The sequence below is a fragment of the Coptis chinensis genome, chromosome 1, assembly GCF_015680905.1.
Source record: "Coptis chinensis isolate HL-2020 chromosome 1, ASM1568090v1, whole genome shotgun sequence".
Lineage (NCBI taxonomy): Eukaryota > Viridiplantae > Streptophyta > Magnoliopsida > Ranunculales > Ranunculaceae > Coptis > Coptis chinensis.
The window spans coordinates 29149213-29174061 of record NC_141456.1 but is presented as its reverse complement, the minus strand read 5'-3'; the positions used below and the strand labels follow the sequence as shown (position 1 = coordinate 29174061).

The 24849-nt window shown below is 36.8% G+C and overlaps 1 long non-coding RNA gene across 1 annotated transcript; it reads right to left on the bottom strand.

Annotated features, from left to right (window-relative positions):
- Window positions 1-349: 349 nt before the first annotated feature.
- LOC147523344 (uncharacterized) lies at window positions 350-6582 on the bottom strand. Its single transcript, XR_015196294.1, has 4 exons — window positions 6139-6582; window positions 4627-4888; window positions 1044-1180; window positions 350-669 (listed from the first exon to the last, which is right to left on the bottom strand). It is a non-coding gene; the product is annotated as an uncharacterized LOC147523344 (long non-coding RNA).
- Between the last annotated feature and the right edge of the window lie 18267 nt (window positions 6583-24849).

Sequence of the window (24849 nt, the reverse complement as noted above, 5' to 3'; positions counted from 1 at the left end):
CGTGGGATCTGCTAGTTTTTGCTACGGTTATAGACTGTGGTAGATTTATTTTTAAAAAAAATATATATATTTATATTTTAATTATTGGGTATTTTCACCTACAATCAATAGAGACCGACCAATCACCTAGCAAAACTTCCATAACCATCGTACACCTCAAAATTGCCATTTCCATTCATCCCGAAAGATATAATAAAAAGAGTTTTACAAAGAAAATTATTGAATTAACTAGTATTGTCTTTTTGTATCACATATTCACATGTACTATATAAACAGTTTCCTAAACAAAAAGATAGACGAGTGATATGAGATGTTCTATACACAAATCACTAATAAATACACGGTAAACTCAGATAATTAGAGTGGTTAACAACTGCTATTTCTAAGTACTATACATATTCTCAAGTAGAATACATATTCTAAAATAATACACTAGATCGTAATCCCAAGTTACATTAGTGTGAGCCTTTCAAGCCTATTACTAGTTCAATAGGCTGCAACAAGTCAAGCATAAAGACTACAATATAATGAGTCTTAGAACGAAAAATTACTTCAACATATAATAGAATGCATGGTAAATGTAGGAGTCTTACATAGCAAGTCAAAGTGTAAGATCAAAAAATTAAAAGCAAACCTTGCATTGAATTCGAATCAATCCTTCATAATTTCCTACAAACCAAAAGAGGATATAAAAAAATGAGTGGCCTAACTTTGAAAAATAAATTCAGAAATCACTACTATGTTCAAGAAGGCAAGACTAGTGTATGTAGAAAGCTGGATGAAACCCAATATCTAAAAGTAACTTTCACCTATCAAACAAATAATATACTGGGGCATTATCTAAAAAGGGTCTTATTAAGCTACAAGGTAACAAGGTGCAGAACCAAGATGGTCAATTGATATATGTACTAAACTATAGAATTTAGAATTATTAACACTGAAGTTGAAGTGAAAAAAGGAGGAGGCTAAGCTTTCACAATTAGGTGGGTGTCAACTAATAAAAAAGAAACAATGTAAATTAGATGTATATTAATTCCTCTTACCTCTTTGAAACCATGATCTTCTTACTGCTTGATGGATATGCCGTTCATGTCTCTCCACGAGTTTGTCAATTTTATACGAATAAGTCAGCAATGGCTCTGAGAACGTACTCAACCATGCTTCCTTGATCCTCATAACGCTATCAATATTCAATGAAATGGGATTAGAAGTTTCACAAATCAGATAGAAGTTAATTTAACAGTTCTTTTTCCTATGATTCAACTGAGAAAGAACTAGCGTACTAGACCTGTTATGTTTCCTACAAAATGCCTAGAATATGTAGCTTTTGAAAAGAAAATGAACAAATATTATTTTTAACTTGTCGTTGGGCATAACAATTGGTAATCAAAGCCCATTCTACTTAATTGGTTGGGTTAAGACTTATTAGTAGGTGTTTTGATATAGTATCTAGTTGCGATAATTAACTTACCGAATCGTATCGTATCAGTGGGTTTTCTTATCAAGAGTTAGTACTTGTCCCATCTATGGATTCTCCATTTTCTTGACATTTTGACTCGGAAACACTTGAGGAATCTAATGCACTACAAACTTGACTTCTTGAGGGTTTTTTTTTTGAAAAGTTTGATGGGGTTAAGGCAGACCCCCACCTATTTATTGCACATAGAGAAACATTACATACCCTCCCTAAGAGTATGATCATTAGAGGGAGGTACACATAACATAAGGGATCAAGCCTAAAACACTTGGGATTTCTCCCTACACGTACATTCCAGAAGGAACAAACATTGGCAAGAAAACCACAATCAGCAGCCCCATCAACCATAGCCTGACGGACCGTCTGCCTTCAATCCACAAGCCCCAAGCAAAGACAGAGAGCAAATACCACTAAGGCGACCTATTGAAACTCATTGTTAAGTGTAAAAATCAACATGGACCATAGTTCTGACATGAAGAGCGAACAAGTTAAGATGATGAACCATGAAACCTAAAGATATCCTAAACATCACAGCATGGCTAATACATAATCCACGACGGTATTGCGCCCGTTCGACCCAGATCAATAAAGGGAGCATACAAAGACTACAACAGGCACGAAGCCCTCACAAAATGAGATTAATCATTACACATACCACAAACAAGTGTTCATAGGAATCGTCTCATTTGATCTTCTACTTTCTAGCCTTCAATTGCTTTACTATCTTAGGATGATCTTTCCTAAGATGAAGTTGCACTTTCTCATAGTCATAGAAAAAACACCCGCAAGCACAACACACGTATGTGAGTCCCAAAGTGTCTTCCCAAAACTCTTTCGTATAATCCTCAAGATACCTCTTTTTGTTTTTGGTTAGTGACTTTACCTTCTTCATCATTGTGAGAGTAGTCTCAATTTCTCCAGAAGAACGCTTTTGGATTCTTTTGCTTCTTTTTGGCTTTACAGTGGACCAATCCTCTGAAGACGTTTCATGCCTCGACCTACTTTTAGGCAAGTGGTCATTAAATATATCTTCCTCATAATCTGATAGGTCATACATATCATCTACCTCCTCATTTTAGCAACTAACCCTTCATACATATTTCTTTCTTGGCTATTGGGTAGTTGGGGAAGAGGAATAATCCTATCTTGGTGACTCTGGATAGGTGTAACCATAATGCTCTCCTCAAGATCTCTTTGGTCCCCAATAACACCACCTTGCACCTGTGCAATATCGGTTTCCATATGTGTACATACCACTACACCTAGTGAGATCAAATGAAAGTTACTCGCAATTGAGCTTTGCAACTGGGGAGCAGAGTTCAGCCTTATGTTAGATTGTGCTCCACTCAATCTAATTGGTTCATTGTCCTTTGGAATTTGAGGCTGGGGAGCCGACCCTAAACTCACTCTAAGCAAACCCTGAGAGATTGGGGTTTGAACATGACTACTTTGAATCACCATAGCAGTTGAAACTGCTTCTTCCTCACTCACACGATTTGTCTCTGTATCCACACCACCAGGAGTACCTTCATCGAAGTTTCTTTCTTGTCTATGAACTCCCACTGGGCTTAAATTTATCTCCGTCGCCACAGCCGCGAGAGAAACAACTTGTCCTTGAACATCCACTGGGAGTTCATTGGGTGTGCCACTTGCTTCCCCTTCTCTGCAGTAACCCGTCTAGCCCAAGGTGGGTTTACTGTATTTGGGTTTGTTCTATATGTACACTTTGTTGTAGCATGCCCAAATTTATTGCATTTTACACAAGAAGTAGGTTTCCATGAGTACTCCACCCCAACTGTAACCTCTCTTCCCTGAACCTTAAGATTAACAGTACTTTGGAATTTGTGGTTAATAGTGATCACAACACATGCACGAGAAAAAGAGAGTCTTTTCCTTTGCGCGGTAGCATTGTCCATAAACAATGGATCCCCTACCAGGCTAGCCACATAAGAAAGGCCATCTAAGGTCCATAAAACTTTAAGAACTTCACTTAATTTTACCCATATAGGAACAGTAGATTCCTTGTTTCTTTGTAACTCAATTTCAATTGACCAAGGTTTAAGAATAAAAACTCTACCTGCAATGAAGACATGACCTTCATCAAGCACCATTTTTCTATCCTCATTGTTAGTGAAGCTGATGTAGAACAACTCCTTGTCTATTGTAATCTCAAATCCGGCTGTTAGTGACACCAATTACTAATGAACAAAACAGTAATTCCTTTAGGCCCATTCTAATGGGGACCTCAACTTGGCGATCGACTGTTACTTAATATATTCTAATCCCCAATCTGGTGTACCAATTATTTCCTTTTTGGAGTAAAAAAATAGTTGGTAAGCAAATCTTATCCTCTCTTTCCCTCCAAACCTTCTTTATCGGGTAAGTTCAAAAACGAATCAAGGAAGAAGAAGACAGATCTACCAAATTCTTTAGATTCTTGCTCTTATCCTCATGGCTAGTGATCAGACAAGTAGTATTAACACTACAACAACATCATGGAGCTCTCTTTTCAGTAGTGCCAACGAATTGAACAACAACTGCATTAAAGAGTTTTTCTCTATTACTACAGGATGGAGTGGCTGAAGTTCCCAGTAATATTGTGGAACAAGGTAAGCAACAATGGGATGAGTACTTGGTTGGGTATTTTCTAGATAAAAGACTTCTTGAGCTTGATCTACTGCTTGATATCTTATGGATGTTGCATCTTCTTTCTGTCTTCTTTCCCATGCATTGCAAAGCCGCTTGATATTGGGACATCTAGGTCTTAATAATTGTAAACAACACAGAATTAAGGTCTAGCGACCGATGCACAAAATATTTACAATCACCGTACCAAATATACCATACCAAATAATCATACACAATATAATCCAAGACAAGTCAGCCATATAGATAGAAGTGAATTGAGGCATAGCTCCACAAGAACCATTATATGCACTTACAACGTGTTTTAGACTTTGGCAGATTTCTTTTCCATGCACCTCTTGGACTTTTAATGAGATATATATGACTGAGTTTTGAGAATGGCCCCTACATGTTCATTTCTAGTTCCATTGGAAATGAGTCCCCTACGTTTCAAATCTTTTAATGACTTCAGGTAACAATATTTTCAGAGTGATAACCAATAAGGACTAAGGCTAATGATGTACCTGTTGTTATCGTGATCCATACCAATGTTAAAAGCTTGGATGAAAGATTTCCTTTGCTCAATGTAGCTTTCTGTGGAGTATATTGAGAGCTTCTATCGTGGCTGCTGTTTGGGCCCAAGCCAGTCGCTCAGTTGCCTGCTCTGGCTCAAATATGCTTGCCAATTGCTAGGAAGTAGGATTCGAGTAATCCATCTTTACCGAGCCCACGGTCTCTCAAGCTGAGCTCTTCATATCGATTAGAATAGAAGCCTCAATGGTGTATCTAGGAATAAATGAAAGATACACAACATTCAGAAATGTTAGACATATAATAATATATAAATTCAATGTATATATACTAGACTTATCCAATCCTGTTCGTACCTACAATACTAAAATGCCTAGAATATTACCACCACTATAACAAAACAAAATAAGCATTTCCAATATTCCATGCATGAAAGAGAGATAATACCACTTCAAACTATCCCTCAATGGCTGCAATCTAGAGTCCGACCTCATTGGTCACTCAACCACAACTTCTAGAGTACCCTTTTGAAATAAACTATTTGATAATAGCACTAGCCTTAACATTTTTTTTACCAGTGCGTACTAGTCTTAAGGTGTATTTCTCTAGGATGGATACTCACTTGATTTATTATACCGGCCGTCAAGAACAATAAGCCTACTTGGTGGTCGTTGTAGCAAAAAAAATAGAATTGAAATTTTAAATAGCAAGAAAATAATGGAAGAACGCACTTCCTTTTCTTTTTAGAGAAAAATGTGTAAGAAATAAAGTAATTTAACAAATGACATTTAATAATGGACAAAAGGAATAACATCAAACCAGATAATTCCCACACTCATTTATAGGCTAAAATGATATTGGTTAGTGCATCTTGGTGGAAACGTTTCCACACAATAACTCTAATCTCACCCAAACTCTTCCACTCCCATATTGACAAAACTTTTAATTTCCACACAATTAAAACTATTGAGTTGTGAAATGTTTCCACAAAATCAAGAGGTTGATCCAAATTTTCTACAAAATTAGAGGTTCCCATTGGAAATATTTCAACAAATCAATTCAAACACTCTTAAATTGCCTAATTCTAAGCAATATACTCTTTTCATTAGGTCCTATCATCAATGACACTTTTATATAAATTGACTGATAAAGAAGAAAGTAAGACAAACCATCTAGAGGAAAAGTTATCCACGGGCTACCTAGATATTCAAATTAGCTCCATTTTGTACTAAGAAATGCATGCATCCAAACGGTCAATCCCATATCATCAGCCCCCAACAATTGATTAATTCAAGTAGTAAAGGCTACATTATTTCATTTCAAAAACTCGAATAAGGGGATTCAACAACAGAATTGCGGGATTATTTTAAATTGAAGTTGAAATCCAAATTCTTAGAGTATCATAAAGAAAAATGGATCACAACACTAGATAAAAGTAACTACTTGATAAAAACATTCAACTAAATAATTTTAGTTACTAAGCAGTAGACAAGATAGTTTCATACCTCCATGGTGGAGTTATAAAAGCTAGGGAGGAGCTATATGATATCCAGAAGCTTTTGAAAGATAACCCTTTCAATCCACACCTTGGCCAAAGTGAAAAATCTGCTCTTAATAAGTATCAGACTCTTGCTAGTGCAGAAGCCTCTGAGATTCAGCTTAAGGAAGAGGGTGAATGGATGTTGGAAAGTGACAAGTGCACTGCCTATTTCTTTAATATTCTTAAGGAGAAAAGAGCTAGAAATGGCATCTGGTCCCTCCAAGATGATCAACGAGACACAGTCCAAGGACAAGAAAACATTATATATTAATATGATTGTTGAGTTCTATAAAGGGATTCTTTGCACAAAAAGAGAGGAGATCTCTAGTCCAGTATTCTTCCAAAACTTACCAGTCAAAGCCACAGTCAGTGATTCATTTTCCTTGGACTCTGAGGTGATAGAAGATGAAATAAAGCAAGCGCTCTTTAAGATGGAGGACAATAAAGCACCTGGCCTAGATGGATATACTCTTTTTTTCTTTAAGAAATGCTGGGCTACTATTGGTCTTGATTTTATTTGGGAAACTCAAAATGCTTTTAGATTTTGTAAACTCCCCAGAGAATTCAACCCTTCTTTGTCTAGTTCCCAAAATAATTAACTAACACATCTCGAGTAGAAGATTTTAGACCGATTGCCTTATGCAACACTATATATAAGTGTATGTCTAAAGTTCTTACAAATAGACTGAAATTGGTGATTAATGATTTGGTTTATCCTAATCAATCAGCTTTTATCCCTGGCAAGACCATACTAGACAACATCTTACTTTCTCATGAGCTTCTGCGAATGTATGATAGGAAACATGCCACTCCGAGGTGTTCTATCAAAGTAGACATACAAAAAGCTTTTGATATGGTTAGCTAGGACACTATACAAGTTATGTTCAATACCTTCAAGTTTCCCCCTCTTATGTGCAAATGGATCCAGATGTGTGTTTTCTCTCCTTATTCTGTGATGATCAATGGAGCTGCGGAAGGATTCTTCCCTGGTGCCCGAGGCTTGAGACAAGGAGATCTTATATCTTCGTATCTGTTTGTATTGGTTATTGAAATTCTCAGCTGTATTATCTTAAGAAGCATCAATGAGAAACGAATCCAGTTTCACCCTAAACACAAAAGAGTGAAACTATCACACCTTGCCTTCGCAGACGATGTCTTTCTCTTTTACAAAAGGGAAAGCAACTTTGTTCTTGCGGTTAAAGAATATCTCCTGGAGTTTGGAAGGGCAACTGGACTACACATCAATACTCACAAGACCACCATTCTTACTGGTGCCCTCAATCATCAAGATGCTCAATCACTTACTTCTATATTAGGAGTTGAACTGGTAAAACCCCCTGTCTGGTACTTGGGCCTTCCTTTGATCTCGAGAAGGTTAGCCATAAGAGAATGCCAACCTTTAATTGAACGAGTCACCCAAAAGGTTACAAATTGGAAAGCCCGACAACTCTCTCATGCAGGAAAAGCCATGTTGATCATGTCAGTTCTATTATCCTTCCATATATTCTGGGCTAGAACGTTCGCTTACAAAGCGGTTACGGATCAAGTTGAGAAAATTTGTGCTCGCTTTCTATGGTCCTCTAATGGATTGCAGAAAGCCTTTCATCATGCTAGCTGGTGTACCATGAATAAACCAAAAAATGAAGGAGGACTTGGATTTGCAAATCTTCAAAGATGGAACCAGGGAGCCTACTGCGGATTAGTCTTCAAAGTGGTGATCAAAGAGGAAACTATATGGGTGGATTGGACTTGGAAGCACCACATAAAAAAACAATTCTTCTAGACTGTGACAACCCCGAAGGACTGTTCTTGGTCTTGGAGAAAAATTCTAGATGCTAGAAAGGATGCTATGAAGCTCATCAAGTATACGATCGCTAGCTAATGGTGAGAATACGCTGCTCTAGCATGATATTTGGTGTGGCAATTCTCCTCTCCTATTCAATGTTGAAGCCTTGTCAACATGGCAATTTCCTATGGATGCCAAGGTCAGTTGTTTGTTAGATAATGGTTACTGGAATTACCACGTGTTTCAAATGTTGTCTTCTGATCTCAAGACTTCTCACTACCAGCATCTATAGGAATCTACTACAAGACAATATAGTGTGGAGTCCCCACCAGAGTGGTCTCTATACCTCTCGTAGCGCCTATACCGCTCTCAGCCCAATTGGAAACAAAGTGAGGTGGTATAATTTTGTGTGGGGAAAATAGGTTTTGCCGAGGCATTCCTTCACATGTTGGCAGCTCTTCTCCAACACTATTCCTAACGAAGACCTTCTGGTGCAAAGAAAAGTCATTTATCATTCTACATGTTGTTTGTGTAATAGTAGTAGAGAGCATTCTAAGCATCTTTTCTTTGAGTGCCCTTACTACCAACAGATCATTTCCAAGATTAAAGAGCTTCTCGGTATCTCTATTGATTCTAGAACTTCTAATCGAGATGGTCGTCCATCTTCAGGCTCTGTAAAGGGCATGAATTAGGGGAAGTATACAAATTAAGTTTACTTATGTGTTGCAATGGACTCCATCTGGAAAGAGAGTAACAGGCGACACTTTCAGGGTTCAAGCAGGAACGCATTGGCATTGTTCAACAAGTTGGCACGAGACCTCAAAAACTACCTAGTAGTTTTGAAGCCTCAGGTAAAGGATTCTTTGGATGCTCAAGCTCTGTGTACCATAATAGAACCTAACTTGCAATTCAAGCTCCCGGTGTATACTGGTTGCTCTTGGGATCCACCACCCATAAACAGAGTTAAACTTAATACTGATGGAAGCTTAGTAGGTTCTATTGGCATTGTTCAACAAGTTGGCACGAGACCTCAAAAACTACCTAGTAGTTTTGAAGCCTCAGGTAAAGGATTCTTTGGATGCTCGAGCTCTGTGTACCATAATAGAACCTAACTTGCAATTCAAGCTCCCGGTGTATACTGGTTGCTCTTGGGATCCACCACCCATAAACAGAGTTAAACTTAATACTGATGGAAGCTTAAGCAGTAATGGTATTGGACATGGAGGGGCAATTCGAGACAACCAAGATCAAGTTGTTGCGGCTTACACAGGGAATTGCAGAATGCAATCAGTGCTATTCCAAGAACTTCTAGCTATGGAAGTTGGGTTAAAAAGATGCCTCCTTGAGAGGCTTCTGAAAGTGCAAGTTGCATCAGATTCGCTAAGGGTAGTAAAACTATTAACAAGCAAGAGAAGCCCCCTTGGTACTGCCTAGATTTAGTCACTGCCATCCAAAGTTTGAGTCTCCTCTTTGAGTACATGTCCTTCAGTCATGTAGTATGAGAGACGAACATGGCAACAGACTATTCGGCTACTATTAGTCCATCACAGGACGCACATAATGTAATTTCTTTTTTCTTTGTCCCCCCCCCCCCTGATCAGCCCATTCATAGCATTGTGGAGGAGGATGCTCAAGGAACAAACTATGTAAGAGTTTCTTAAGCAATACAACAGGTGAGGTCCTGGCAATCCCTAGCTTAACTTAAAAAAAAAAAAAAAAAAAAAAGATAGTTGCATACTCACATCCACACAAACAAATTAAAAAAATAATAATAATTAAACCACCAATCTGTTTTATTAAAATTGAGAATAGTAAAATTTGTTGAGGTTATGTAAAACATTGATATGAACATACCTGATCTTAGAATGAAACATTTGCCTCAAAGAATCGCCACTTCGAAGCCTACATAAAAGGGACACCCAATTTAGACGATTGAAAGGGAGCCACAGTAAAAAATTGAAAACCAAACTGGTTCCTATAACAAATTAAAATAATGACTATTAAGAAAAATGAAAATTATTCTAACGTCTTTATCTAATGTTTGATTAAAAACAAAAAAATCGAGCAAAAAAATTAAAAATTATGTTCTTCCAATTTTAAAATTAAATTCTAGAAAAAAAATCGGTGCTTGAAATTACTAATAAATTGTTAAGTTCTAACAAACCTACTATTTTCAGTATACATTCACATAATCAGGAAAATAAGAGATAAAAACCCAATACCAGAATTCCAGATAACTCATTCTACTGAGAAATATAATTGGTTCAATACTAGCATCATCAAACAGATTTTGACTCAAAGACAACTTTTAAAGCGGTGTAGGAAGACCAATCCGAGTATCTAATGTTGATAATTGATAAAAAAAATCAATAGAGACATTACATATTGGTTAATTATGTGTGTAATAAATGCAAATTAAATATATTTTCATGCTTTTGTAGGTTTCGACACGTAAACGATGAAATTTCAACAAAACTGGCATTTTGGCATGGAAACAAGGTGAATATGCTAATTGAAAACAAAGCCTTTTTATCAAGTCCAAAAGAAGCCCATTGAAAGTTTAAATCAAGCCCATGAAGCTTGGTCAAAATAGTCAATTCCGGATCAACCCTGGTCAAATCTTGCAGAAAAGTTAACGAAACTTCAGAAAATCATATCTTTTGACTCCGAACTTTGTTTTGGGCGTGTGGCCTGTCAAAATGATCAGCGTGACAAGCTCTACACAATGGTATATAGGTTCTATCAATTTACTAGACAGGAATTTAAAATAGGTCCGAACCAAGACAAAGGAAAAATTCAATTACTATTCATTATGATGTCATTAAGTGGAAGCTTATGTAATCACCCACTTTCTCCACTTAATACATGCACAAACCACTCCTAATTATTTATCTTATAATGGGAATTACTATCTACCCACTTTCTCCACTTATATTAAATAAATTCCATTATAAAAGTAGATTAATTTGTAACCTTTGGATTGAAAATGTAAGATGTAATCTTGGCCACCCATTTCACTCATTTGAAACTATAAATAGGAGGGGTGGTGCTCTAAATAAACTTGCCAATTTACTTGTGATTTGTAGCCTTGTAGCCCTTAATTTTCTTCTTCTTCTTCTTCTTCATTTTCATTAGTTATAGTTATCTCACCATGAACTAACTTATCCCTTATGGAGGGTTAGATAAACCCATGTGAGGATAACTCTACTAATGAAGATGTAACTCAATTTCTTAAAATTTAACAAGTTTGATTTTTACTTTAATTACAAAATAGTTAGAAGTGGAAAACAAACTAGAGGTTGAAGAAGTGCTCTAGAGATAGAGTGTCAATTTAATCTCTCATGCTAGTATAATCTCTTTAGAGATTTAGAAATCCTACTAGGGATCAAAGTTTAATTATTCACTTTGATTTGTCTGTGAATCAAAGTGAATATGAAAACTAACAATTGAAATATGTCTTTCATTAATAGTAGTTTGAATCATATGGTGAATCAATCCTTCACACTTCTCTCTCTTCTATCTTCTTTAGTCATTTTAGAATAAATTTGTTATTAGTAACTTTTGTAACTTATAATTAAAAGAAGTAAAGTGTAGAATAAAAACTTCCACCTAAAGCCTTCGCTCATTTAAGGTTTCTCTTGAGTAGTCTAGCTAAGTTGTGAACGAACAAGTGCTTCAATGTTAGGCATGGGACGATTCCTTTACTCAAACTATATTTCAACATGAATCGAGAGTAAGGTAATTGATTTAAGTGTGAGTTAGAGTAAGTCTAATTTAATTCTTATCAAATGGTGCCGCTGCCATCCTAACATCTAACCCGAAGCATGACAACGGAGCTCGTCTACGTCACGGGGAATCCCCCTCTTCTCTCCTTTCCATTTTTTCTCTTTATTTTTTTTAATTTATTTTTGTCTACTGTTATTTTTAAAACTTTTGTTTTGTTTTTTTTTGTCACAGGTTCTCATATCTATCACTAGATTCCAGTCGCGGGACGCGACTAAAAAGGTGTCGTGCGCGAGTCCCCCAGTTTAACAGTGTTGGCGCGTAACTTGTAGTAGTTGTTTTTGAGTTGTGCTTGCTACTGTTCTGGGGAATTAGATTCCCACGGTTGAACGTCAAGTCCTTCAAAACTCATATAATATCACTGCCTTCTTGAGGCAGTGAAACCTATTCCTGGAGGGGATATTAGTGTTCCATATCTTGCGAGGAAGTTCCGAAATCATTTCTATATCTATAAGGTGGAGTTGTGGGATGCTTTTCAGGTTCCATTTTCTACCACTCCTCAACTCACTTACTAAAGGAGTAACTTCTTGCATGATATAACCTGTTTAGACCTTGTATATGTATAATGTATATTATAGTATTTGTATGCATGATTTGGATTGTTTCATATATATATGTATGTATGTATGGTTTGGATGTTTTGTATAAGTATTCAATTTTGTCAAGAAAGAGGAGAACATTCCAACAAGGGTTAAAATCCGAGTTAGGTAAGTTGTTTCTAAGCCCTTCGAGGCAAAGCTGCTCTCTATATGACATTCGCAATCTCAATGAGTATTGACGAAATTGAATCTTTATACAAAACTTACGTTAACTAGTGTCGTATATATTGTGTAAACAGATGCATGTTTCGTGAGTTGTCGTATATACCATGCTTATAATTTGAGTTGTCTAAGCATATTCATAATATGAGATTTGTTTTTTCGTCGCATGTTAAAATTTGTTGATTGAAATAAAGTTGTTTGCATGCTACGTATTTTTGTACCTTGTATAAATTGTGTTTTAGTTTGTGTTGTATTATATATATATATATATATTCAAACAGTGTCTAGGAAGCTTGCAAAAATTGAGGTTCTCAATCTGTCAAGTGACCTGGATGTTTGTTTATGCCAATGTAACCCTTGTTCAACTGTTTTCATTAGCAGAGGCTCAAGCTTACATTGTCCATCTTCATCCTCACGTAATGGAATTAATCACGTAAGCTTACATTGTATGCCTTAGCTAATTTTATGCTTGCATGAGATTAAGGTCTAGTACTAATAAGGAACTTGAACACACATATCGTAAAAGAAAATAAGATAAGCAATTACGTAAGTTATCACCTCAAACATCTACTCCTATAACACTAAACCTCAAAAGGTGAATCTGTTGCCATTAACTCTTCTAGTTATGGCTGAAACGACTATTATGGTCGAGAAGCCCATTTTGGACTTCTACACTGCTTTAAAGGAAGGACCTTCTTCCTGTATCAAACTTGAAGACCTTAATGTGGATTTTCGAATATCGCCAAACGTCTTCAATTTGTTACCCGTTTACCATGGTTTGGAACATGAGAAACTATATAATCATCTTCGTCAAGTCCAGACAATCCTAAATACTTTCCATCATCCCAACATTTCCGATGAAAAAGTCTTGCTACGGTTGTTTCCTTTCACCCTAGCCGATAAAGCTTCGGTCTGGCTAGTAGGTGAACCGCCTCAATCTTACGACACATGGGAAAAATTAGTATAATCATTCATGATTAAATTCTACACTCAGAAGAAAACCAAAGAGATGCTTCAAAAGATTCAATTCTTTCGTCAACATCCTTAGGAATCCTTTACGGAAGCATGGGAAAGATTCAATGATCTTCTTCTCGAATGTTCCCATCACCAACTCGACATAGGTGTCCTCGTTCATTCCTTCTTTAACGGTCTTTCCGATCATCAACAAGAAACACTCGATATTATGAACAGTGGTAAATTTTTGGATAAAGGCGCTAATGAAGCATTCAAATTCCTTGAAAAGCAAGCATCGTGAAGTACCTCTTGGGGAAGAACTGATTCTTCCAGCTCATTGCACGTCACTGCTCCAAAAGCCACATCTATGTTTGAAGTCAAACTTGGTCCAGAATTAAAAACTTTGATCGAGTCCCTGACCAACCAAGAAGGTAGATGCTTTTTCCATGCAAGTGAATGATACAAATCCATAACAAGTCATGAACGTCAGCAGTTCCCCATGTTATCTTTGTCAGAGCCTTGACCATACTGAACTATCTTGCCCATTGCTCTATGAATCCAATCCTTATCAACCGGAAGAAGTTTGTGCCTTCAACATTCCTAACGCACTGTGGCGACAACATCCAAATTTTTCTTGACATAACAACCAACAACAGCAAGGACCTCCAGGTTTCGCCAATCAACCTGTTAGGCCGCCGCCAAACTTCAATTCATATCAGCAAGGATATAATCAACAATTCCAGCAAAGACAAGCTCAGTTCCCGAGTAATTCTACTTCCAATTTCAATCGTGGTCTTGTGCCCATAAATCAAAATTTCTCACAACAACAACCCATCAACAACTACCGTGATGTCGTTCCTATAGCTCCACCTATGCAATCTCCAGTTGATAAACTCAGCAACAATTTTCTAACTTACATGAATCAACAATCTCAAATCCTGTCATCAATTCAACAATCGTTTCAGATGTTAACGCAAGACAAAACTCAGACAGGCGTGTTTCCTGGCCAAGCGGTACCAAACCCTAAGCTTACAAACACAACCTTTGAAGCTAGCAATATTGAAGGTACTAGTAACCAAATCAAGGTGAGGTGAATGCAGTCACCACTTTTCGTTCTGGTAGAACTGTTGACAATCAAATCCGTATGACAGTAGTTCAACCTTTTGAAGCTGAGATAGAACATGTACCTACATCTGCCGAGAAGCCAACAACAGAAGCGACAGACCTCACTATGTCTCAATCCCATCTTAAGGAAAAAGAGCAAGTTGATTCGTTTGAAAGATACAGACCAAAAACACCGTTTCCAGCTCGATTGGCCAAGAACAAACCTGATGAAAAATTTTGATGAAATTTGAGAAACCTTCAAAAATTTGACAATAAATCTTCCATTTCTCGATGCTCTCAAACATATGCCATGACATGCTAAGTTTCTTAAATACATGTGCACTACTAAAAGGCGAATGCATGTTCCTCAACAAGCGTTCCTCACAGAACAATTTCCTTCTATCACCGAATTTAATGGAATAGTAAAATATAAGGAGCCTAGCCGTCCCACAGTTCCATGCACCTTAGGAGACAAATATACAGCTACTGCTCTGTTAGACTTGGGAGCAAGTGTCAACTTACTTCCCTACTACCTTTTCAAACAGCTGGGTATCCATGAACTCAAATCTACAACCCTGACGTTGCAATTAGCTAATCGTTCCATCAAGCATCCTAAGGGCATTGTAGAAAATGTCCTCATCAAGGTCCAAGATTTTTACTATCCCGTTGATTTTGCCATTTTGGACACGGAAATTGCATACAACTCCATTCCTATCATCCTAGGGCATCCATTTCTTGCAACTGCAAACGCCCTCATCAACTATCGTGATGGTTCTATGACTATGTCATTTGGAAATCTCACTATGGAAATAAATGTTTTCAAATTGATGCCAGAAACTATGGATGGTGAGATCAACATGATCACCAGTTCAGTTGATGTTTTAACTCCAACATTGGTACCCATTCTTTTTATGGAGGAAGACAAGGATCATAATTTCTTTGGCGACATCACTACTGAGGATATTAAAGATTTCCTTAAAGATGCACATACTTTTGTATATGAAGATTATCTTTTAGATCCAGACAAGCTGGATGAAAAATACTTTGAATTCTTAAGAGCCTGTGACAAGTTACCACTTGTAGAAACCCACCCACCTTCTACCACCACGATTTCCTATCCTCCACCCTTTCAACAGAACCTTACATTTGCATTTGACCTTCTCACCTCACCTGTTCTACACAAGTTTTTCAATCCGTCTGGCGATGAAGTAATAACCAAGACAACACCAACGGACACTTTCATTTTCAAAAGTGAAACAGTAGAGCCCCACTAATTCAAAGAGTTTAGAGCTAAACACACTTTCTCATTCTTTTCGTCTCCACCTTATCAAAAATATCTACCTCCTGCATGTTCTTTCTGACCATCTTTTTTCTCACCATAAACTACATGGATCCCATTGCGTTTGAGAAAACCAAAAGTGCATGCTCGTTTAGGTTCTCGGTCTACTAAATCTGGAAGTAACAAATCTTGGTGTCTGAATCTGTTTGGGGGTGAAAAACATGTTAGTTGGATAGACCCACAACTTTTTTAGTTGTTGATATATGATAAGTTGTGTATTGAGCCCCACATGTTGAATTAAAGTCTCGAGAATCTGACTTTAAACGACTCATCTTTTTCTTTCAGTGTACTCCATTCCACTCTTATATAAAGGGAGTGCACCATTAAGGTACCCGTGCCCTCATTTCTTTTCTTCTCTTATAATTATCTTGGAGTGTGTGGTTGTAAGCGCCAGAGCCTTAGTCTACAACAACTCTATTTCAGAATTGAGTATAAATGTCTTCTGATAATCGAGCAAACATGAATTATGGTACATGATGGGTACCCAAAATTTCCCCTCCTTCCTTCTCCACTATTTTCTACTCTCTTCCAACTGACATTCAACTCATCATTTGGTGTAAATCTCACCCATCTGAAATAGGTCAAGGTCATAGCTCTTTTGCTCGTAAATGACGTGTGCGAAGAATGGGGTGGTGTATACATTGTCAAACACCTTTCTGTCCAGGTCATGACTTCCTATCCAATACTAGCTGGTATAAGGTATACTTTTGTCTAACACCAGCTGAGCAGGATAAACTTCACCGCGTCGTCGCCGTTGCTCCCACAGGATGGGAATCGTCTTGAGGATCTGACGTTAAAAGGCTCCTATTGTATATACTCGTGTCTTTTACAATTCACATTTACGCTATTGCTACGCACAAAAAGATTTCATGTAGGCCGTCATTTGTTTACCTACTAGAGACACGGGCAATGGATTCCACCCAGACCAACCCTGGAAGTACGCAATCTCCATTCTTCTAGAGGCAGTTTGAGGATAAGCCTTTGTAATAAAGGTAGCTTAGTCCGCAACGCTCCTCGCAAGGTCTAGGACGGTATTGTCCTAAGCAGTAAATCCCACAAAATATAAAGGTGAAGCCACTGTCTGGCTGGATTGGGTTTGTTTATGAGCCGACATGAAAGTTGTCTAGGATCATCTCGATTGAAAAAGAGTTCAATAGCCGTAATAGTGATGGTAACACGTTAATCTTCCCTTGTACAGTTGTAAAAAAAAAACTGAAGGGGTTGAGTCTTACTTCATTGAGCCTAAACCCCTTTCACGTTGTACATTATTCTTCCTTAACAAGCCCATTAACGATTGTTAGTTAACATCCATCTGCTAACGGTCGTATCTTAACGGCCTTTTCAGTAGCACGCGACTCTTTCAGCTCTTCACAGCTTTCAATTTCGGGTTCGATACATCTTTTCCGAATATATGTGTTGGTTTAACTACCCAGTGAAACCTTCTTCCATATGTTCTACCTCAGTAAGAAAACCTCGATCACCGTCTTAGGGATCTGACGTTAAACGACCTATTTTCTGATATCCAAGGTAGAAAATACGTGTTGGCCTAACTTCATTGTGACACCTTCCACCGTATTTTCTAATATTTTTACACAACTTGTTCTTCGTCTTGGGAATCTGACGTTAAAATACCCACTTTGAAAACCACTCACTTTTACGTGAATGCCACGTCAGAGTATTCAGACAAAAACACATGTATCCTTTGCTTTTCGCCTTGACCTTCCCCACATAATCCGGATCTCACAACTCACTCCCATCCTCATCCACGTCTACTTATATCTTGGCTGCAAGACTCTTTCTTACAACCACCTCCCTTTCATTCCATCATATCCATCCTTCTATTTCTTTTCTACTTTCCATGGCTAATAGGTGAGTAATAGTGCCCGAGCAAGATTTTGAAAGAAATTTTATTGAAGGACTATTTCATCCCTTTTTTTACATTGAAATCATACGTCGAGGTAGGGTGCCTCTTTTGCATCATTCGCAAATCACGTTTTCCTGAGAGTTGGTTATGATGTTCTATGAACATAGCAACTTCCACAACGGTAAATTCTTTTTCCTAAGGAATGGAAGGCAACATGAATTAACTCGGGAACTCATTTATGAGGTCGTTCAAATTCCCATGACAAATCTTGAAGTTCATCTTCAAAAAACCCCTTTTGAAACTGTGCGACAACTCATGCTTGCAACAATTCGGTATGGTGAATTCCATGACAAACTTCATATTGTTCTCACAAGTCCTTACAAAAAAATCAACTAGCTGTGGTCCACAGGTTGGCAAACAATGTTGTTGGCAACGCCAAAACATAAGAAATAAACAAAACTCTTCTCCACCTACTCTGGGTGTTACAGACTAAACTAGACAATTTTTGCATAATCCGGTATCCCTGGAATTTGATTACTCGTACTAGAAGTGGAGCTGGGCACCATAGTCACACGAATCATGTTGAAGTGGGATTTCTACCTTGAATATCCTATGATCACTCTTAAAATGGCTCGCAATATAACAATTCACTCCAACTGCTTGGACGGTTATTGGACACCATCTGCTGCAATGAACCAGGGCAATGACCAAGCTAACAACACTCTCTCTTCTGGGAATTTCTTCGCTGAGGATGCCCTTGCCCACATAGTTAACCCTATGGAGGGTATTCGATTTCTTCACCAAGGTCTAAGGGCCCTCCATAATAGTCAAAACATCCTCATCAGGACATTACTAGACCTACAAGAACGTCAGACGGTGCACAACGAGGACTATAAAGAGTTAATGCAAGCCCACACTCAGTTTTTAGGAAATCATACCCTCAACTTTGAGCATAATATTGAGATTTTTGAGAACCAGGGCAATTTGCAGCAGCAAGTCCTCGGGCAAGTTGATGAACTTCACCATCTTGTGACAAGTTTCGTTCAACCGTCTACTTTTCCTACTCATCAACAAGAGCCTCCCTCTTCTCATTGTGCTCGCCACTAGACTTTGTTTCTGGGTTGTTTACTTGATTTTTCTTTTTAGGTCCATCTCTTTTGTTCTTATGTGTTATTTGGAGTGTTTTTTAGTGACAGTTCAGTTTGGTGCGTTTTTTAGGTTGTAATTAAGTATATTAGTTTTATAATGATATTATGTTCCTACAACCCATTTTACTCCCTTTGTTTATAATTTTGCTTGGGAGTACAATCTAGCTATCATCCATCTTCTTTCATCATTAATGCAATTCTTGGATTCCAACTTTTCTTGCTTTTCCTATTCCAGTGATTGTGTGCCTCAAGGATAATACATGTTTACTCTTAAGTGGACAACATAATCACGAGTTTTAAGGAGTGGACTATTCGGTGCTTAAGCCAATGTAACTACCTTTTTGACTTTTAATCAAACTAATTACTAGTCTGTCGGGCTTAACTGTTATAAATTGCACATCTTAGATCTCATATTTCATCCCTTTCTTCACTCAAATAGAATTAATCTTCACTTTCTAAGCTTAGTTTTTGTTACATAATTGTTCTTAAGCTCCCTCTCTTACAAGCTCCATCTTTCTCTCTCAAAATGTCAACTCCACAAATCATTCCTGAACAATCTTTCCAAGTTATGATGGACTTTCCTTCTTATGGACTTTATTTTCGTGACTTCATTGCCGACATTGGTTGGTCTTCCCTCGTTCTTCAACCCGAGGAAACTTATTCTCCAAGTTTGGCTGCATACTTTTATGCTCATATGGAAGACACAACTGCTTTCAACCGTGCACATGGTTTCTTCCTTGATGGCTTCACAGTCCGGCTTGGCGATACACACCATGTTTTTCCTGAACCTCTGATAGCTATGGCTTTGAACCTACCTTATCAAGAGCCAACCGCCACTCAGCCCTACATCTCTCAAAACACTTACAATTCCTTCTCTTGGCCTACCTTTCACTACTCTTACGGTGCTGGTCTCTGCAGGAAGAACGAAGCTGCACCTGGACAATGACCTGACCAAAACATTCCCCTTGCAAGCATGACGATGAACAACGTAGGGAATGCAATGTTATTTATCCTTCTAAACATCATGGGCAATTGGCATTTTTCTACTGCTAATGAGTCTTCCTGCATCGTGTTCAATGCACTTGCTCAGTAACATACATTTTTCAACATCACTCACTGTATTGTTCAGAATTTGAAACGAGTTCGGGACTTTCGACACCGTTATTTACTTTTACCCATCATCACCAGCCGCTTAATGAGTGTCTCTTTCCCACAGTTTTCGGCCGGTTTTACTGACTAGGTTACAGTAGATTTCATGTGTCCTGCAAATAAAATAATTCGTTCTTTATGGTTTCAGGTATACCCGAAGAACGGTCCTTGCTACCCGAATGACAATAAAATGCTGTGACACTTGGACCGATCTGGAGCTACAAAATGGAGCAAACTATGGTAGGCCATTATTAACTGGTGTGATGCTAAAGAGTGACACTTCACACATGATGATCCTCGATTAGATGCGCCCTAAATTTACATGTTGGGATGTATATATATGCATTTGGTGTGCTCTTCCCTTTTTGTGGTGTGATATTTGTTTGTTTCTTTGTATGTTGTTTGTTTTCTTTGCTTAGTGTGATATTTTCAGTTTTCTTTTGGTATATTGTATATTGTGTTCGAATAACATTTTGTTGCAGTTTGTTTGCTAAATATTTGCTCAAGCTCCTCGGGTATCTTCTTTCTCTCTTTTATACTTTGAGGACTAAGTGTCTTTTTGTTTGGGGGTGGTTAGAACCTTTTTAGCAATAATTTAGCATATTATTAGCTTGCTTATAGTTTTACTTTCTTTTCTTTTCAACGTATTTAGTAACAAAGTCTTTTTCCTTTTCTGTGATGAAAATTGTCTAGAAATCTCACTTTAACACTAGGATGAGAATTTGTTCCTTGAAACGTAGGTTAATACATAGGCAATAGTTTTTACATATTTTCATGAACATTCTTGCAATGAGTATCATTGATTGTACTTAGCAGTAAGTTTCTATGACCCACGGTTAGACTATTTAATTTCAAATCCAGTGAGAATCTAGCCTAAAAGCCTCGACAGGAGTGATTTATGAGTAATGACACAGAAAAGTAGTTATTTCAAGTAGAGAAATCACATGTCTACTTACTTGATCACCATCCAAATCCTAGAAGAGAATTTAGGCTTTCTTTGGATCGATATAGCCATAAATACATACCAGTACAAATTTTGCCGGTAGCCCCATTGAACCTTTCATTTAGCCATTTTTGTTTTTCAACAATATTTCCTTACCCATCTATTAACCCCAAAATAAAATAAACCCACCTATTTGATGAGTATGAGAAATAGGATGAATGCAGAAAAGTGAAGAGAAAGACTTGTTCAAACAAAAATCAATTATTTGGTTTAAAAAGAAAAATAGAAATAAACTTCCAAGTAAATAGAAAAAATCATAGTTAGAACTCCCAAAAATCAAATCAAAGGTAGTCAATAAGCCAAAAAGGGTTAAGCATGGAAAATATATTTAGAAGCAGCAAACAAAGGATTTCTCTAGTGTTAAATTTTTTGAAGACCTTGTTCTCTCATACTTATCATATTTTTTATTTTCCATTCCATTTTCTTCTACACTATCACCTAAGCCCCATAATTATTATTAAAGACCTCTAGCTCAACTAGGAGTAGGGTAGTGTGATAATAAGTAGTAGTTGTGATCGATCGACCTCGACTCTTCTGAATGTCATTGAATATGTGAGGAAATGTGTGCCCACTACACACTGGAGTTAGTGAAACTTGAGTGGAAAAATTATGAGAGAATTTGTGTTTCGACACATACCTGTGAGAACCTACTTAAGGACGCTCTCCAAAGGATCCAGAAATGGCCCTGCTTGTACAGTTCATTGTAAAAATTCACTGCATGCATGCTCATATGTAGATGTTTTAATTATTGTGAATTTATTAACTCAAGTTTCAATGGAATTAGTTCTTGTTCCCCATTAATGAGATATATAGATATCTGAGATTAATTAAGGGAATAAGTCTTTGTTACTGAGTCGTTATAGTATAAATGAAGTTTGTGAGTATCTTTCCTGGAAAACTTTCACGAGGCTATAACTCGTCCACTAGGAAATTCCTAGTGGTTTAAGGTCTTATTACATATGGTCAATGCAATCGCACTCTGCGAAATGAGAATTAGTTTAGACTACACATTTTTGGCCACTTATCTATTTAGTGTTTCTTCTTTGCTTGAGGACAAGCAAAATGCTGCTGTTTGGGTGTGGTGTAATAAGCACCCAAAACTGTAATATAAACCCTGTAGAGACATTACATATTGGTTAATTATGTGTGTAATAAATGCAAATTAATTGTATTTCCATGCTTTTGCATGTTTCGACACGTAAACGATGAAATTTCAACAAAATAGGCATTTTGGCATAGAAACAAGGTGAACATGCTAATTGGAAACAAAGCCTTTTTATCAAGTCCAAAAGAAGCCCATTGGAAGCTTAAATCAAGCCCATGAAGTCTGGTCAAAATAGCCAATTCCGGGTCAACTTTGTTCAAATCTTGCAGAAAAGTTAACGAAACTTCAGAAAATCATATCTTTTGACTCCGAACTCCATTTTGGGCGTGTGATCTGTCAAAACAATCAGCACAACAAGCTCTACATAATGGGTTATAGATTCTATTAATTTACTAAACTAGAAATTAAAACAGATCCGAACCAAAACAAAGGAAAAATCTAATTACTATTCATCATGATGTCATTAAGTGGAAGCTTATGTAATCACCCACTTTCTCCACCTAATACATGCACAAACTATCCACTCTTAATTATTTATCATGTAATGGGAATTACTATCCACCCACTTTCTCCACTTAGATTAAATAAATTCCATTATAAAAGTAGATTAATTTGTAACCTTTGGATTGAAAATGTAAGATGTAATCTTGGCCACCCATTTCACTCTTTTGAAACTATAAATAGGAGGGGTGGTGTTCTAAATAAACTTGCCAATTTACTTGTGATTTGCGGCCTTGTAGCCCTTAACTTTATTTTTCTTCTTCTTCTTCATTTTCATTAGTTATATTTATCTCACCATGAGCTAATTCATCCCTTGTGGAGGGTTAGATAAACCATGTGAGGATAACTCTACTAATGAAGATGTAACTCAATTGCTTAAAATTTTAACAAGTTTGATTTTTGCTTCAATTACAAAATAGTTAGAAGTGAAAAATAGACTAGTGGTTGAAGAAGTGCTCTAGAGATAGGGTGCTAATTTAATCTCTCATGCTAGTAGAATCTCTTTAGAGATTTAGAAATTCTACTAGGGATCAAAGTTTAATTATTCACTTTGATTTGTCTATGAATCAAAGTGAATATGAAAACTAACAATTCAAATATGTCTTTCATCAATAGTAGTTTGAATCACATGGTAAATCAATCCTCCACACTTCTCTCTCTTCTATCTTCTTTAGTCATTTTAGAATAAATTTGTTATTAGTAACTTTTGTAACTTATAATTAAAAAAGTAAAGTGTAATGTAAAATCTTTCACCTAAAGCCTTCTCTCATTTAAGGTTTGTCTTGAGTAGTCTAACTAAGTTGTTAACGAACAAGTGCTTCAATGTTAGGAATGGGACAATTCCTTTACTCAAACTATATTTCAACATGAATCGAGAGTAAGGTAATTGATTTAAGTGTGAGTTGGAGTAAGTCCAATTTAATTATTATCAATAATCTATTAGCTATTAAATTAAACTCAATTCTAATCATGTAGTCGATAGCTCGTTAAATCGAGAATTGATTTTTCCACTTCCATTTTTTTCGGTTTCGTTTGCCATTTCTTGAGCTTAATTAAAAACCCAACAATTGATTGAAGAAATTTTGGGGGGATTTGAAGAAATTTGATGGGACTGGAAACCCTAAGGGGTTGGGGACGAATCGAACTGGGTGAAGGAGAAAATAGTTAGTGAAGGTGAAAAGAGAATGGGTCTACCTGTACAATATTAGAGCCTTACCCCCACGATCAAAACGTGTGGAACTGCCATCAAAGTTAAAAATAACATACTGGTAGTTTCTATTGTGGTTGCACCGGCCCACGACCCAAGTAAACAATTAAACCATGGCTAAAAGAATTAAAGACACGGAACTAAGAGAAACCTATTTGCTATGGTCAAAATTCATACAAAAATATGCAAAGGTAGCAACAAATACTAGGCATCCGTGGGCAAAAGTCTATTTTCTTGTAATTTGTTGGAGGGGTTATCTAAATTGCATTATTGTTGGATTATGAGACTTGATTTTGAATCAAGGCTAGTGTTTAAGTTATTTAATTTTTTTCTTCGTGAATAAATCATATAATATGAACAAGTTCTTGGAATGATTGATGTTGGTAATAAAAGTATGATTATAGTTTCCGTAATGGAGTTGAGTTGTTAGGTGTATGAATGCCTTATTGGTTTACAAAAATTTTAAATTTTCAGGAATTTTAGACTGACTAGGGGTTCTGAAAAAAAAAAGAAAAAAAGAAAAAGGTTATGATGGCTTCCAAAGAACTGTTATTTTACACATACCAATTTTTGACCATTTTTAGTGTTAATTTCTTGATGCTTTTTTTTTGTTACGGTGATGCTGACCAACTCTTTTTTTTGTGTGTGTGATGGTATATGGGATGTGGATGATATAGATAGACGATATAGATGGATGATGGTCGTTGAACAAAATGGAAGCGTATCAAAACCTAATTATCCCTAAATGAGTAAAGGATGAGTACGGTATTGTTCCACTTTTAAGTGTATGTTTATATGAAGGACAGGCCTGGAAAGGGGGTTTGAGGGATTAAAAAAATATGATTATAGATATTGTAGATTCTAATGCTAAACTAAACTAAACTAACTAAACTATTGAGAATTTATAAGAGAGGGAATTCAAGAGATTAGAATCCACCAATACTTTTGATTCAATGACTTTTTGCTTCATGG